Source organism: Prionailurus viverrinus, chromosome C2 (assembly GCF_022837055.1).
Source record: "Prionailurus viverrinus isolate Anna chromosome C2, UM_Priviv_1.0, whole genome shotgun sequence".
Lineage (NCBI taxonomy): Eukaryota > Metazoa > Chordata > Mammalia > Carnivora > Felidae > Prionailurus > Prionailurus viverrinus.
Genome location: NC_062569.1, coordinates 36,777,618 through 36,792,646, shown reverse-complemented (window position 1 = coordinate 36,792,646; position 15,029 = coordinate 36,777,618). Strand labels below are relative to the sequence as shown.

The following is a 15,029-nucleotide window of genomic DNA, read 5'->3' as shown; positions in this document are numbered from 1 at the left end:
CTGCTGAGGGCCTTTGAGGCAGGGAGAAAGTGCCGCCATGCTGCCCTTTCGTCTTGCTTTTGGACTTGTGTGAGGGTCTGCTTCTCTGGCCATCTTCTGAGGGTAGGTACCATATGCAGAGCTGACAGATGTGAATAAAGGCCCAAGTCCTTACTGATACAACTGAGATTTAGAGATGCCTACTTGGGGACATCTTGCTAAGCTGGCTTTTCTATGGATTGCTGTCCAAAGCATCTTAAATGATACACATGCTTTCCCCCTACCTGATTTAACATTATCAGGCATAACACAAACCCTTCAGCCAACAATTTATAAACACTCTGCTTTCCTCATGGCTTAAAGCAGTATGCTGGACTCCAGAGGTTTCTAAGCAGTTTGTGCAGTTATACTACAGTGGAACCGGAAATTGATTTGAACAATAAGCATCTGGCTGGATGGCCAGGGAATCTTCCTCTTTCCTGTCAAGACAACAGCCCAATTTCCTCAGAACCAGCTTTCTTCTTTGTTTAGTTCTTTTTCTCTCCCTGAAGGATTTGGAATTGAGACCCAACCACCCACTCATTGATCCATCCATCCATCCACCCCTCCAGTAAAGTATCTATTAAACCCTCTCCACGTGCTCATTTACCAGCGCATGCTGAGGACACAATGATGACTGTGGCCGTGCTGTGGGCCATGGACCAGCCATGACCAGCCATGGGTCAGAGGCAGTCCTGAGGAAACTCAGCCTAAAAAGATTTATCCGCGGCCAACCACGCAGAGCCACTGCATCAGGCGTGGGGTAAAAGGCACACTGCAACAGGGATCTAGGTGCCACTGCATGGAAACATCCAGAATGGGGTCACACTGGCTTGGAGGAAATCTCTGGGGATTGCTGCCTCACTAACAGTCGCTTGACAGATGAGGACACAGACCCAAAGGGAACAGATCATTTGTTCTACATATGAAAATCCATCAAGCTGTACACTTAAGATTTGTGCACTGTGCTGCGGGCATGTTTAACTTCAGTTAAAAAACCCAAAAAGGATCAAAAGCAGAAATGATTCCTAGATACACTTTTTTTTTAATTGAATGTTTATTTATTTTTGAGAGAGAGGGAGACACAGAATCAGAAGCAGGCTCCAGGCTCTGAGCTGTCAGCACAGAGCCCGACGTGGGGCTCGAACTCATGAGCCGTGAGATCATGACCTGAGCCGAAGTCAGATGCTCAACCGACTGAGCCCCTAGATATACTTTTTTAAAGTTTACTGATTTAAGTAATCTCTACACCCAAGGTGGGGCTCAAACTCACCACCCAGAGTCGCAACTTCTACCAGTTGAGCCAGCCAGGCGCACCCCCCCCACCCTATTTTTTGGCATCACTTAAGGAAGGGAATAAAGGCAGAACTTTGAATAAAGAAAGGGGAAAGCAGTGATACTTTACACATCTAGATTAGTGATTATGGGAATGATCCAATTTCTCATCTCTCTCCTGCTAGAAGCTCTTCTACATCTAAAGTCGAAGTTTTAGGGGCACCTGGGAGGCTCAGTCAGTTGAGCTCAGGTCATGATCTCGTGGTTCGTGGGCTCAAGGCCCGTGTCGGGCTCTGTGCTGGCAGCTGAGGGCCTGGAGCCTGCTTTGGATTTTATGTCTCCCTCTCTCTGCCTCTGTCTCTCTCTCTCTCTGAAAAAAACAAACAAACAAACAAACAAACAAACATTAGAAAAACGTTTAAAGTTGAAGTTTTAACTTCAATGTCAATGAGATACTTGTAAATGTGTATTGTTTTCTGTAGGTGATATGCAGTGGGAATGCTGGTACCCCTGTGTGGATCTTAAGAGTTCAGATTCATGCCTTGAAGTTGTTGGCTCCCACTCTGGAGCCAGGAATGGTCAGAAAGATTCAGAATAGTCCAGATGTTTGTGAGGGAGCAAGCTTCAAGGGACTCCTGAAGCGGGAGCAGCTTGCTCTGGCCAGTTGGGTTTATCTCGGATCAACCTCAACACAAAGAACCCTAAGGGTATCAGACGGCAGAAGTGGCTCCAAGAACACTTACCTCATCTCTTCCACCCCAGGGGGCACGGGAGTGTAGTTCTAATCGGCACAAAGGGAGTTTGTTGGCACACGGAAAACCTAGGAGTAAAATTAACTTCAGGTATGGCTGCGTTCAGGGCTCAAACAATGTTATCAGCACCCAATTTCCCTCCACTTGAGGTTCTTACACCGTATCAGTTATAAATTCAGGAGCTTCAAGGTGGCCCCACAAAGCTCAGCTGCCAAGAAGAATCCAGTATCTCCGGACTCTATCTTTTCAGCTCCAAGTCTCACCGGGGGTAGAAACACACCTTCTCTCCTACAACTTTCCAGGGAATCTTAAGTCTCATTGGCTCTGGGTGAGTCACATGCACACTGCTGAGCCAATCGCTGTGACTGTGGAAAATGCAATTGATTGACTTAGGCCTAGGTCACATGCTTCTTCCTCAGACCTCTTCCCAGGCTAGTGGGTGGCTTCCTTCCTCTCACTGGGGATTCCTGCTGCCACTGTACCCCTGTACCTCCTTCTGGTTTTTCAGGACCATCACACATCTGTGGGCCAGTGGCTGTGAGGTGCAATTCCATGGCTGCCGGGGTGGAGAACAGGCCATACGATATATCTTAATGGCTTGAGAAGTTAATATTCTCACTTGGCCTCTGAGGCTGGCAGCATCTTAGCCCCTGCCAGTATATAAGGTGGGTGCTGTCATATGGCAGGTCAATAGTTTGTTTTTTTGTGTGTTTTTGGCCCTACTATTCTCTCCCCCATCCTATAGATGCAGTTTCTTCCCCTCCACCCTTAATGGACAGATGACCACTCGTAGCATCTCGTGGCACTACAGAATGCTGGCAAGTAGGTCTGATGTATGCAGCTAGTCCAAGGCTAGCTATAGGCCCATCGGCGGCTCCTAAATGCCCCTCATTCTTTGCAGGCAGTCAACAGGTGCCTTCTCTTTTCACCCCTCTCACTGGGTTGTCTGACTCCATGCCATACCACAGCACCCATGCCTGCATTACAGGGGTCTTTGCATATTACCTCAGGCCACTGTGTGTGTGTTTACCTGTGTGTGTGGTGGGGTCGCTTCCTAGTAATTCAGGCAAGAGGCAGATATAACTGGTTTATGGGATGGGCTACACCTGGTCAAGTGCAAACCAAGGTTGAAGCAGAACCCGATGTTCTGTGTTTCAAGTTATTGCCCATCTTATCCTGAGTATTAACTTAATGTTAAACTAAAAACTCTTAGGTTTGGGATATGAAAGGGTAGGTACTACCTAGAAAAACTGTTGATAGCATGCACACACTTTTGTTATGGCAACACTGACAGTTACTTCCTTCAATATGCAAAGCAGGGAGCAAGTGAATGGACAGGAGCTGGAAGAAGAGTGGGCACAACCTTACCGGGATTGGCCTCCTGCCTGGGCTGCTGCTAAATCGCAAGCTGGAGCGTCAGTGACCTCTGCTGGCAAGATTTTTTCCTCGGCTCTGCAGAAAGGATGGAGTCCCCTCCATGGTTCGCGTGTCCGGTTCAATGTTCTTGAGAGAGAAACCATGAGATTTATGCCTATGGGGGGTAGGGCAGACTGGGCTTTCATGGTAAACTTTTCCTGAGGGTTGGAGGCTACAGCAGGCAGCAATCTAGGCACAGATCCTACCCCAGCCTCCATCAGCCCTCTGTCAAACGCTGACAGCTTGTTTACGTTACTTGCTTTCCAAATATAAACATGCTTTCTTTTTTAAATAAATATGCTTTCAAAAAGAACGCATTCAAAAACAAGTTTCGCATAAACAGGTTTATAAACTGTCTTAAGAACATGTTTGCAAATTGGCAAAGGGAGGTGGAAACAACTGTCAAAACAAGGTCACTTTTTAATGTGTAGTATGTGTCGGGGTGGGGGTGTGGGGGTGGGTTGAGACATCCTTTCCCAGCACCTTCCCAAATCGCACACCTCGCCATGTGCCACCTCATGCACAAAAACATGTGAAACGCTGTTGTGGGACAAGGCCTGAGCCTGCCTCTAAGCCAGGCAGACCTTTTTACAACTGTCCAGGTACGTCCGTAATCGGAGACTTGGGGCTGGAAAGCTGGATGGCGAAGTCGAAGCCATCATGACAGGTCTCGAGGGTCATGCTGATACAGTCACTGACTAAGCAGCTCTTGCCCCTGCAGGACCTCGTGGTGGGCACTTGACCTCTCCTAGCCCACCCTCCCTTCTCTGAAGGTTGTGTTTCCGGTTAGGATCGGGCCTCTGCAGCTATCTTCTGACAGGGCTCTGTCCCTTTAACCAGAGCTAATTGGGTCCAGACTAAACTGACCAAAGGGAACCAATTTCTTCAACGGGGGTTGGGGGAGGGCAGGAATCAGATTTCTTTTCCAGAATTGGCAATTAGTGCACAGGGACGGCAGTCAGTCTCTGATGGACGCTTTGTGAGGTCCCGTGGGCCTGGCCAGCACCTTGCACTGCGGGCAGGGAGACACAGAGAAGGCTGGGAGCGCAGAGAGAACGAATTAAGGTGGCACGAAGGGGGCTCAGAGATGAGGTGGAGGGCTTCCTGGTTCCAACTTTCATCCATCCATCTTAGGTTCTTCCCTTGTTTCCTTCCCACATCCCATTTTTGCCTAAACAACAAAAGACCCTGAAGACAGAGGCACTTCTGTTTAGTTTGCATTGAATACAGAGCAAAATGTTCTGAAGACTTACGCTTGAGAGCTCAGAATTTGAATTATGTTGATTCAAGCTACCAGGAGACTCAGAAGGGATTGGAGCTTCTGTTCACTGGATTTTCTAGATGAGTTAAGCAGAAAACTCTCTTCCTGTTTGTTTCCATCTTTGTTATAAAAGTTGGTCTAAAATGCGCGAATAAAGAAAAGATTGGAAACAAATGTAGGACACTTATTAGAGAGAGTACAGAGTATGATGTAGGCATAACAAGAAGAAGACAGACCCCCCCGTGTCCCCCGAAAGGCTCTCCATGATATTGGAGATTATTGGATATTATTATTGTTAAATAAATTAAGTACTGAATGCTATGTGTAGCGTTCTCACATTTGTGTAAAAAAGGAAGGAAACAAAAATATATAAGTTCATAAGTTCGTATAATATATATAGCTAATATATAAAATATACATATATGCTTGGATATGCATAGGATGTCTGTGGAGGACAACCCAAGATCTAGAACAGTGCATGCCTCCTGGGAGAAACCTTGGGGCAGAATGCGAGGGTAACTTATTTTTCTCTGTGTCCCCTTTCACTGTATTTGAAAAAAATTTTTTTTTCTTTTACCATGTACCAGCTCATTAAATACGTACATAATGAATAAACACCTACCAACACATTAGCCTGCTTTCCCCTTTTATTAAGCAGAGAGCAGTCATTTCTGTTAACCAAGGGAATTCCTGGGCTCACCTATTCTGATGTGTTTGCATTCATCAGTGAAAGTCATTGAATGATCAAACATAAGCGGTGAGGAGTGAAGGCTGGGTGTTCCTCGGGCAGCACGAGTGAGGCAGGGAGTGGAACAGACAGGGGTGTAGTTGCAGAGGAAACAATATCCCAGCTTGAGGATCTGCTAGTAAACTGAGTTCTCATTTCCTATGTAGATTCTCATCACTGTGAGTGGTGAAGTCCTTGGGTGCGGGCCTTTCTGCCTCTATTAAATGGTAAAAACAATACTTTCTTTCCCGGTTCTTGCTCAGATGGAAGCATTTGGCACAAGTCCCTTGCTCAGTTAGTTTTAGCCAAACACAGTGTGTTCTGTGGTCATTTTGATGGACTTTTCTTCAGCATGTCCCAGAAGGAGGGGCATAAAACCTCTATTAGTAGAGATTACGATGATGTTGGATGTTCTGGGTTTGAATTCAGACTCTGCTGTTTATTATTAGATGTGTCTCGGGGCCCCTGGGTGGCTCAGTCGGTTAAGCGTCCGACTTCAGCTCAGGTCACGATCTCGCGGTCCGTGAGTTCGAGCCCCGCGTCAGGCTCTGGGCTGATGGCTCAGAGCCTGGAGCCTGCTTCCGATTCTGTGTCTCCCTCTCTCTCTGCCCCTCTCCTGTTCATGCTCTGTCTCTCTCTGTCTCAAAAATAAATAAACTTAAAAAAAAAATAAGATGTGTCTCTGTTCTCTTTGAAGATTTTGCGGGGAGTGGGGACTTTATTCCCTTCAGCATAGGCATCTTTGCCGTCAGTTGGAGAGAACCAGTCTGAGACTGAAGCCAGTAGAGAGGAAAGTAGAGCAGAGAGAAATGGGAGAGATAGGAGAGACAGAGAGAAAGAGAGAGAGAGAGGAAAGAGACAGTACCATTTTTCTTAAGCCCTCACATCCTGCTTTGCTTAAAGCCAACTATTCTGTCCGTGGCAGCTGAGAGGGTCGTGGCTCAGTTTCCTTGCCCTTGTGCTGAGAAGTAGAAATCCAGTATACTAGAACAAGTTATGTGTTGCCCACCTACCAGCCACCCCCAACCTGATCGACATGGTCTGAAGGTGGGGCTGAGAATCGAGGGAGAGGTGATTTCTAAAGGAAATTCAGGTGCTTTCACCATCAGACTAGAAGAGGACTCAGCAGGAAACCCCAGAGATGTCTACCAGGAAAACCCAGAGCTGTCCACCATACTTAGCAGGACAGATGGGGGCTTAGTTCTACTTCTGTTGTGGCTGCTGATGCCCCTTCCCGTTCTGAAGAAACTCTTCCCCGTTAGGGTGACCAGTCATCCTGGGTTTTCCAAGACTGACCTGGTTTAAGCACTGAAAAGCCCCGCCTCTCGGGAAAACCCTCCTTCCTGGACACACAGTGATGGTCGGTCACCCTGGAATGGAGAATCAGCACCCTTAGCAGAGGACTCATGTTTGGCATTGCTGTGCTGATGCGGGAAACACAGCTAAATCAGGAAGCTCTGGACTCTGCCTGGAGGAGCGTGCCGTCTGAGGGAATTGAAAGGTGGAAAGGTGGAATTGAAAAAGGATTTTGCCAGAGAGCTGTGGGGCCGGACTGAGGCAAAGGCAAGCCGAGGTCTGAGGGTTGGTCTCACAAAACACCTTAAGGAAGAAGCTTTCTTTAGAAGGGACTTTTGACCTAGACATTGAGAAATGATCATGTCTGTGGGTGGGGGCGGAGTGGCGTGAGAATGGACCTTTCAATATTGCTAGGAACTTGTACTCAGACACAGTGTGATGAAAAGCCAGATACTCTGGGGAGTGGTGACAGCCCCCCAAAGTTCAACAAGGTCAAAGGCAAGAGCACAGATGGAAGCCTATGCAGTGGACTCTCGAACAATGCAGGGACTGGGGACCTGACCTGTGTATAACCTTTGACTCCCGAGAAACTTAACCACTAAGAGCCTACTGTTGACCAGAAGCCTCACTGATAATATAAACAGTCGATTATGTATATGTTGTAGATGTATTACATACTGTATTCTTATAATAAAGTAAGCTAGAAAAATCTTATTAAGAAGACCATAGGAAAGAGAAAATACATTTATAGCACTGTACTGTATTTATAAAAAGAATCTGCATATAAGTGGATTCACACAGTTCAAACTCGTGTTGGTTGAGGGTCAATGGTAGTATATCATGTATCTAAATTTGAAGGTTATAAGTCAGGTGAGTAAGCTCTTAATTAAATATGCTCTATTCTCTTCCTTCGGTAAACATACCTTCCTAATAATCTGGGAGGCCAGGTTTGGATTTAGAGGACCCAGTCTGTGGTGTTCCTGACTGGGGTGAGACAGCATGAGAAAGGCTGGGCCCAGGGTGTCCTTGTATTTCTTCTTACTCTCCGCCCTGCTCCTTCCCACACTGCCGGGGCTTTGGGCACATACACATGTGATCTTGAAACTTCATCACAAACTCCGTCCACATCCCTTGCAAACACCTGCTCCTTGCCTGTCCCTGGGGTCTAGGGGAGTGACCCTGGCAGGGAAGAGATCCGAGCAGGCCCTGCAAGTGGGCAGAGAATTCTCAGGTCCTGAGCACTCTGGGTGGGTACCTCATTGTTGGTCCTGCATGCAGACTCTGCCTGGAGGGAGGGGGGACCTCTGGAGGAGGGCCAGGGTGGGGCATTCCTGCTTAGGTGTAAGGATGCCACTGAATGGTGAGGAGTTCCCAGTGGCTGGAATGTGGCCACAGTCCACATGAGCACTAGCAGAGGAGGCTGGTTCCCATTATGATGACAAAAATCGTGGCCCTGGGTTTCTCTTCAGGAAGAGAAACATCAGAAATGAAGGGGTCTGACCTGGGAAATGGCTTGCTGCTCTTCCCACTATAACCACATTTACACAGATATTGGGCATGTTCCAGTTAAGGTGTGGGATGTGGCCTTTTAGCCCCGTAAAACTGAGAAGCTAGAAATGAACAGCACGTAAGCTACACAGTATCTCAGCTGGCCAGATTTCGGGAGAGAAACTGGCCAAGCATCAGAGCTGAGTCAGCTTCTCTCTGGCAGTAGCCTATCGCTTATGTGAAGTAAATTTTTGAATTAGAGATGGCAATTTCTTTTAGATGGCCTTCCTAATGGAAGATGTTCTTCCATCAGAGGGTCCGCAATGTATAAAAGTTAAGTGATGACCTAGATTTTCAGAGCATTATACATTAGACATTATACAACGGGGGGCACAGAAGGGGCATGAAGATCCTTTCGGGGGCCAGTCTATATCTCAGATTCGAATTTCTTGGTCCAGTCATAGGCTCCCCCCATATTTTACCCTTTGGAGTAGCTGACTAAAAGTTTCAGATTTTGATTAGTTATAAGAAAAACAAACAAACAAACAATACACCCCTCCCCCACTCCTCGCTATACTTCTATTCTTTCCTGATTGGGTAGAGGCAAGCAAAAGTATGAAGTCTCCCATTTGCTTTGGGCCACGCAAGACCCCATTTTCACCCCCAACATGAAAAGAGCCTTGTTTAGATAGTCCTTGAAATTTGACTCAATTTGTACCCTCCTCATTTATTTCCATTGAAAGTATTTTCAGAATTTCTTCCGCTCTCCCAAATCCTTGACAGCTAATCCCAGGAACTCTCCGGTTCTACTACAAATAATGCTGTGCTCCTACCCACCACAGCTTTGTGGTGAGAGGAGGTCTGTGCTCTTGGGCTTCAGTGCCCTTTGCCTCTATTAACCGGCTCTGGAACTCACCTGCCGGGGAACTCTGCTTCTCCACATACCAGCTGTATGACCTTGGGTAAGATAACTTCTCTGTGCTTGGTTTTCTCATTGGGGATTAGCTCTTGTAGAATAGCTTGTCCCTAAAGATGCCTGCCATCAATCCCTTCCCTTGTTGTATGTGCCTACTACTCTCCCATTGAGAAGTATAGTCCATCCCTCCACCCTTGAATCCAAGCTGGGCTGGGACTGCTCGGATGCCCAGGGTGGTCAAGACTTTAGACGATGCCACCATCTGACTATACCTGCACGAGGGGCCCGCTCAGCTGATCCCAGTCAAACCACAGGACCATATGATCCGAGAACACTGTATATGGCTGTTTTAAGCCACTAAGTTTTGTGGCACTGTACAGCAAAAGATAACCACATTAAACGTTGATGGAGATAATATCAACATCTATCTCACAGGATTGATATGAGGATTAAATAAATTAACATTAATTAGATGCTTAGAAGAGTGCCTGGTCATACAGGAGTACACCTTGGAAATATTGTGGGTTTGACTCTAGACCACCACAATAAAATGAGTATCATGAAAAAACAAGTCAATTGAATTTTTTGGTTTTCTAATACGTGTAAAAGTATGTTTATACTATACTATAGTCCATTAATTGTGCAATAGCATTACATTTAAAAAACCGATATACAGGGGCACCAGGGTGGCTCAGTTGGTTAAGCGTCTGACTCTTGATCTTAGCTCAGGTCTTGATCTCAGGGTTGCGAGTTCAAGCCCCACATTTGGCTCCATGCTGGGTTTCGTGAAGCCTACTTAAAAAAAAAAAAACCAACAAAAACCCCAAAACAGTGTCATGCCTTCATTAAAAAAAAATACTTCCTTGCTAAAAAAATGTTAAGCCTCATCCGAGCTTTCAGTGAGTTGTAAACACTGATCACAGATCCCCATAACAAATATAATAATGAAAAAGCTTGAAATATTGCAAGAATTACCAAAATGTAACACAGAGACACCAACAGACTTGCTCAATGCTGGGTTGCCACAAACCTTTAATGTGTTAAAAAAAAAAAAAAACCCAAAAATGCAGTAAGTGCAAATCACGGTGAAGTGATGCGCAGTGAAATGAGGTCTGCCTACACGAACTGCCACAGAAGAACACATTGACCAAAAAACAAAAAACGACAACAAAAGAAAGACGTAGGACTTGGGGTATTCGAGTCTCAAGCTAATAAACACTCATTTTGAAGAAAGCACAGCAGTTGTCATTGGCCCAGTTCCCCACCTTCCAAAAAATCTCTCAGTCGATGTGGAGTCAGCTGGGGGTGGTGAGAACCATGTCCTGAAAACTGACAGGTGTTGGCCCTGTGTCTCTGGGCCCCTTGGCTTCTCTAGGCTCTGTGCCCACAGCTCTCAGATGAAGACAATAATCACTGGCAACACAACAGGATGATGGTGAGAGACAAATATGAAAGTAGTTGTAAAAGAGCCTTCAGGCCTCCTCCATTTGTGTGTGTCTTATCAGACACTGAGGTCTGTACTTCCTTATATTAAACCCAGGCTTTCTAGTTCTTGCTACAACTGAGTCTCTCGCCAATACCCTCAACTTTCTTGCCTCCTCATCCTTTGTTTCACCCCACGTGGTGGAATCCTGGTCTCCAAGCGTCAGGTTCCACTTACAGCTCCTTTTCTCTCTCCTCTCTTCTTCCTAGCTCAGCTTCTGGAAACAAGAACCCTTGCTGACTCTCTTCCTCTCTGCTCCGGCATCTGCCCCCCCCCGTTTCCACCTGTACCACCACACTGAAACTACTCAGCAGGCTCATACCAGCTCTCATGAGCCAACTGGATGTCTCTCTTCTCAACTCCGCATTCAGTGACATCATGTTGGCAGCTTAAAATCATCCGTGGCAGGAGTGTTTTACATGACAGACATTGGCAAGTACTATAAATCCGGCTTTCCTGCTCTCCAAGGTGATGGTTAACTGTTTTACCAGTATATCGCTTCCAGTGACCTTCTAGTTGCTAAGTGCAAAAGGGCACTTCCCAGATTTTCTTTTCTCGGCTTTATCTTCAGCCGAGTTGACACAACTGATGATTCTCTCCTTTCTGAGAGGTTCTTCAGCTCTGGCTGCCTAGATGCCACTCCTCCAATTTTCCTCCTACTTCTCTGTTCCCTTCTCTGTGCCAGCCTCTTACAGACTTTTATTTACTCATCAAATATCAATCACCAATGGGGCGCCTGGGTGGCTCAGTCGGTTAAGCGTCCGACTTCGGCTCAGGTCATGATCTCACGGTCCATGAGTTCAGGCCCCGCATCGGGCTCTGTGCTGACAGCTCAGAACCTGGAGCCTGTTTCGGATTCTGTGTCTCCCTCTCTCTCTGCCCCTCCCCTGTTCATGCTCTCTGTCTCAAAAGAGTGAATAAGCGTTAAAAAAAAATTAAAAAAAAATCACCAAATATTAGTGTTTTCCAGGATTCGGTCTTCTTTTGCTATACAAGCTTCATAGGAGACATCTTACATTCCCATAGTGTCAACAAATAGGAAAACAAAAGGTTATCCTTGACCCCTCCCCAGCCCTCACTTCTCCATATCCATCCAGTATCAAGTTCTGCTGATTTTGTCTCCTAAATAGCACTCATTCTCTCCTCTTTTCTCTCATCTTCACTGTCAATACATAACCCACGCCACCATCATCTCCGGTCTGGACCACTGCAACAGATTCCTGCATGCTCTACTTCTGGCCATTATTGTCCTCTGTGTCATTCCCCACAGTTCAGCTTCGGTGACATTTCACAATACAAAGCTGATTTAAAAAATTCTTCTTGTCCCAACAATCCAATGGCTCTCTGCTGCTCTTAGTGTAAGATCCCAATCCTTAGCATGACCTGGGGGTACTGCAGGGTATGGCTTTCAGCCTCCAGTCTCCTCTCAGACCCACCTCTCTAGCACTCTGGCCACCATTGGCTTCCAATGCACTGTGTTCCCCCTAGAAACAGACTTTTGTACATGCTATTCCCTCTACCTGGAAAGTCTTTTTCTTTTTCTTTCTCTTTCTTTCTTTCTTTCTTTTCTTTCTTTCTTTCTTTTCCTTCCTTCCTTCCTCCCTCCCTCCCTCCCTCCCTTCCTTTCTTTTTCTTTCTTTCTTAAGTTTATTTACTTATTTTGAGAAGAGCAAGAGAGAGAACAAGCAGGGCAGAGGCAGACAGAGAGGAAACGAAAGAGCATCTCAAGCAGGCTTTGCACCAACAGCATGGAGCTGGATGTGGGGCTCGATCTCATCAATCGTGAGACTATGACCTGAGCTGAAATCAAGAGTTAGACACTTAACCCACTGAGCCACTCAGGCGCTCCTCTCCTCTTTCAACTTTATTCCTTTTTCAGATCTCATTCAAAAGGTACTTCCTCAAGGACGACTTCCCTTGAACTTCCAGACTAGCTTAGGCCCCCTGTTAAACGTCCTCATGGCACCTCTTCTTCACATTACTTACTGAAATTGTAATTGGTTAGCTTTTTGTGTTCCCCATTAGATCATAAGCTACAGGGACAATTTGTTTTTTCTGTTTTTGTATTCCCAGCACCTAGCTCAAATATGTTTTGAATGAATGAAACACAACTTTCAGCTTCATACCCAAAGCCAGTCCCCCTTCCGAACTTCTGGTCCACATAAGCTAGTGGTCTACAGGTGACTCCACTCTTCTAATGACTCAGACCCAAAACCTGGGAGTCATCTTTGACCTCTCTGTTTTTCTCACCTCCTGGGACCTAAACCACTCACAAATCCTATCAGATCTACCTTCAAAGTACATCCAGTATCTCAGACAGTATGTACCTCCTGATGGAAGAACATAACCCAACTTAGGAAGCTGTCTTGTTAATTCCCAGGCTGTGACAAACTCTTCAGGACAAACAACATAATTTCTTCAAAAATATATTGCAAGGGAAGAAAAAATAGTTTCTTCACTGCATTGCAGTGAGAGTCATTGGTTACTTACATTTTTTTAAAGTAGGCTCCACACCCAGTGTGGAGCCCAGTGCATGGCTTGAACTCACAACCCCAACATCAACACCTGAGCTGAAATCAACAGTTGGACGCTTACACTGTTGGTGGGAATGCAAACTGGTACAGCCACTCTGGAAAACACTATGGAAAATAGTTTAAAAAAAAAAAAAACAAAAAACCCTAAGAAAAGAACTACCCTACGATCCAGAAATTGCACTACTAGGAATTTATCTAAAGGATACAAACGTGCTGATTCGAAGGGGCATATGTACCCCAATGTTTATAGCAACGCTACCAACAATAGCCAAATTATGGAAAGAGCCCAAATGTCCATCAACTGATGAATGGATAAAGAAGATAAAGTATATACATACAATAGAGTACTACTCAGTGACGAAAAAGAATGAAATCTTGCCCTTTGCAACAATGTGGATGGAACTAGAGTGTATTATGCTAAGCAAAATAAGTCAGAGAAAGACAGCCATACGGTTTTAGTCTTACGTGGAAATTGAGAAACTCAACAGATAATCATAGGGGAAGGGAAGGAAAAATAAGATAAAAACAGAGAGGAAGGCAAACCTTAAGAGACTCTTCAATACGGAGAACAAACTGAGGGTTGCTGGAGGGGAGGTGGGTGGGGGTATGGGTTAATGGGTGACAGACATTAAGGAGGGAATTGTTGGGAGGAGCACTGGGTTCTACTCCTCCTGAAGCCAAGGCTACACTGTATATTAAACTGACTTGAATTTAAATTGAAAACAATTTTTTTAATGTTTATTTTTGAGACAGAGACAGAGACAGAGACAGAGAGACAGAGTGTGAATGGGGAGGGGCAGAAAGGGAGGGAGACACAGAAACTGAAGCAGGCTCCAGGCTCTGAGCTGTCAGCACAGAGCCCTTAAGGGGCTTGAACTCACAGACCGTGAGATCATGATCTGAGCGGAAGTCAGAAGCTCAACCAACCGAGCCACCCAGGCGCCCCAGAAATAATAATAATAAAAAGAATAAAGTCACTCACAAACAACAACAAAAAAGAGTTGGACACTTAACTGACTGAACCACACAGGCGCTCGAGAGACCTTCTTCACTGACCTGCAGTCTCTTCCCTATACTGCAGTGACAGTCATCCTTCAAACACATTAGATCATTTCCTTTTTGTTGAAGCCCTGACACGGCCTCTCGCTTGGACCTTCTGGAACCGCTCTCTGCCCTTCCCTCCTAGCACTCAGCTGCTCATCTGCTCCCCCATCATCTATCTGTGTCAGAAATACAAAATCTCTGGCAAGGCACACGAGGCCCTGGTGATGTGTCCTCTGTGTACCTCTCCTGGCTCACCACCCGAACCCTAGGCCTGCGGAACCACATGCACTCACCCATGCTCCTGTGTTTTAGCCACTCCTACCTGGACCTGCCTGCACTGGGAAGCCCAGGCTCGGTCAGGCCCAGCTCAGTGCCCTCTCTCTCAGAACCCAACATAATCCAATCTGGTTCTGAGCAACTAGGGACTCAGGGTTTCGTTTTGTAATCGTGCCTTGCCTCATCAGTCTCCTTCCCCGGTCTCTGGCTCCTCAAAGGCACAGGCTGCCTCTTGTAACTCTATAGCCCTGGCCTGGACACAACACCTGAGACCCCAAATTAAACATATTTTGAATAAATGAATTAAAATTCTCCATAAATTAGCACTGTTCCAGCTTTTAAATCTCTGTATACCTAAGTTTCCTATAACAAGAATAACATCCTGACCCCTATGTGACATAGAAGTCATAGTTTTTAAAATTGGGGAAAAAAGTGCTCTTCACTTCTCAGCAAAACATTCTATCTAAGTAACTAGAATTGAGGTCTTAGACATCAAGAATGAAATCATAATTTACAAAACCTTAAGAAACGTAATCATACTTC

General features: G+C 45.8%; 1 protein-coding gene across 6 annotated transcripts in view; it reads right to left on the bottom strand.

Moving 5' to 3' along the window:
* The window catches only part of ZBTB38 (zinc finger and BTB domain containing 38), a 170,999-nt gene that overhangs the window by 13,318 nt on the left and 142,652 nt on the right, over positions 1-15,029 (bottom strand). For 2 of the 6 annotated variants that reach the window (XR_007155499.1, XR_007155500.1), the window contains 2 exons: positions 3,414-3,548; positions 2,037-2,113 (listed from right to left, as the gene is read on the bottom strand). The gene's annotated coding sequence lies outside the window, so the exon portion shown is untranslated. The other 4 variants (XR_007155503.1, XR_007155504.1, XR_007155505.1 and 1 more) reach the window with 4 other exon arrangements.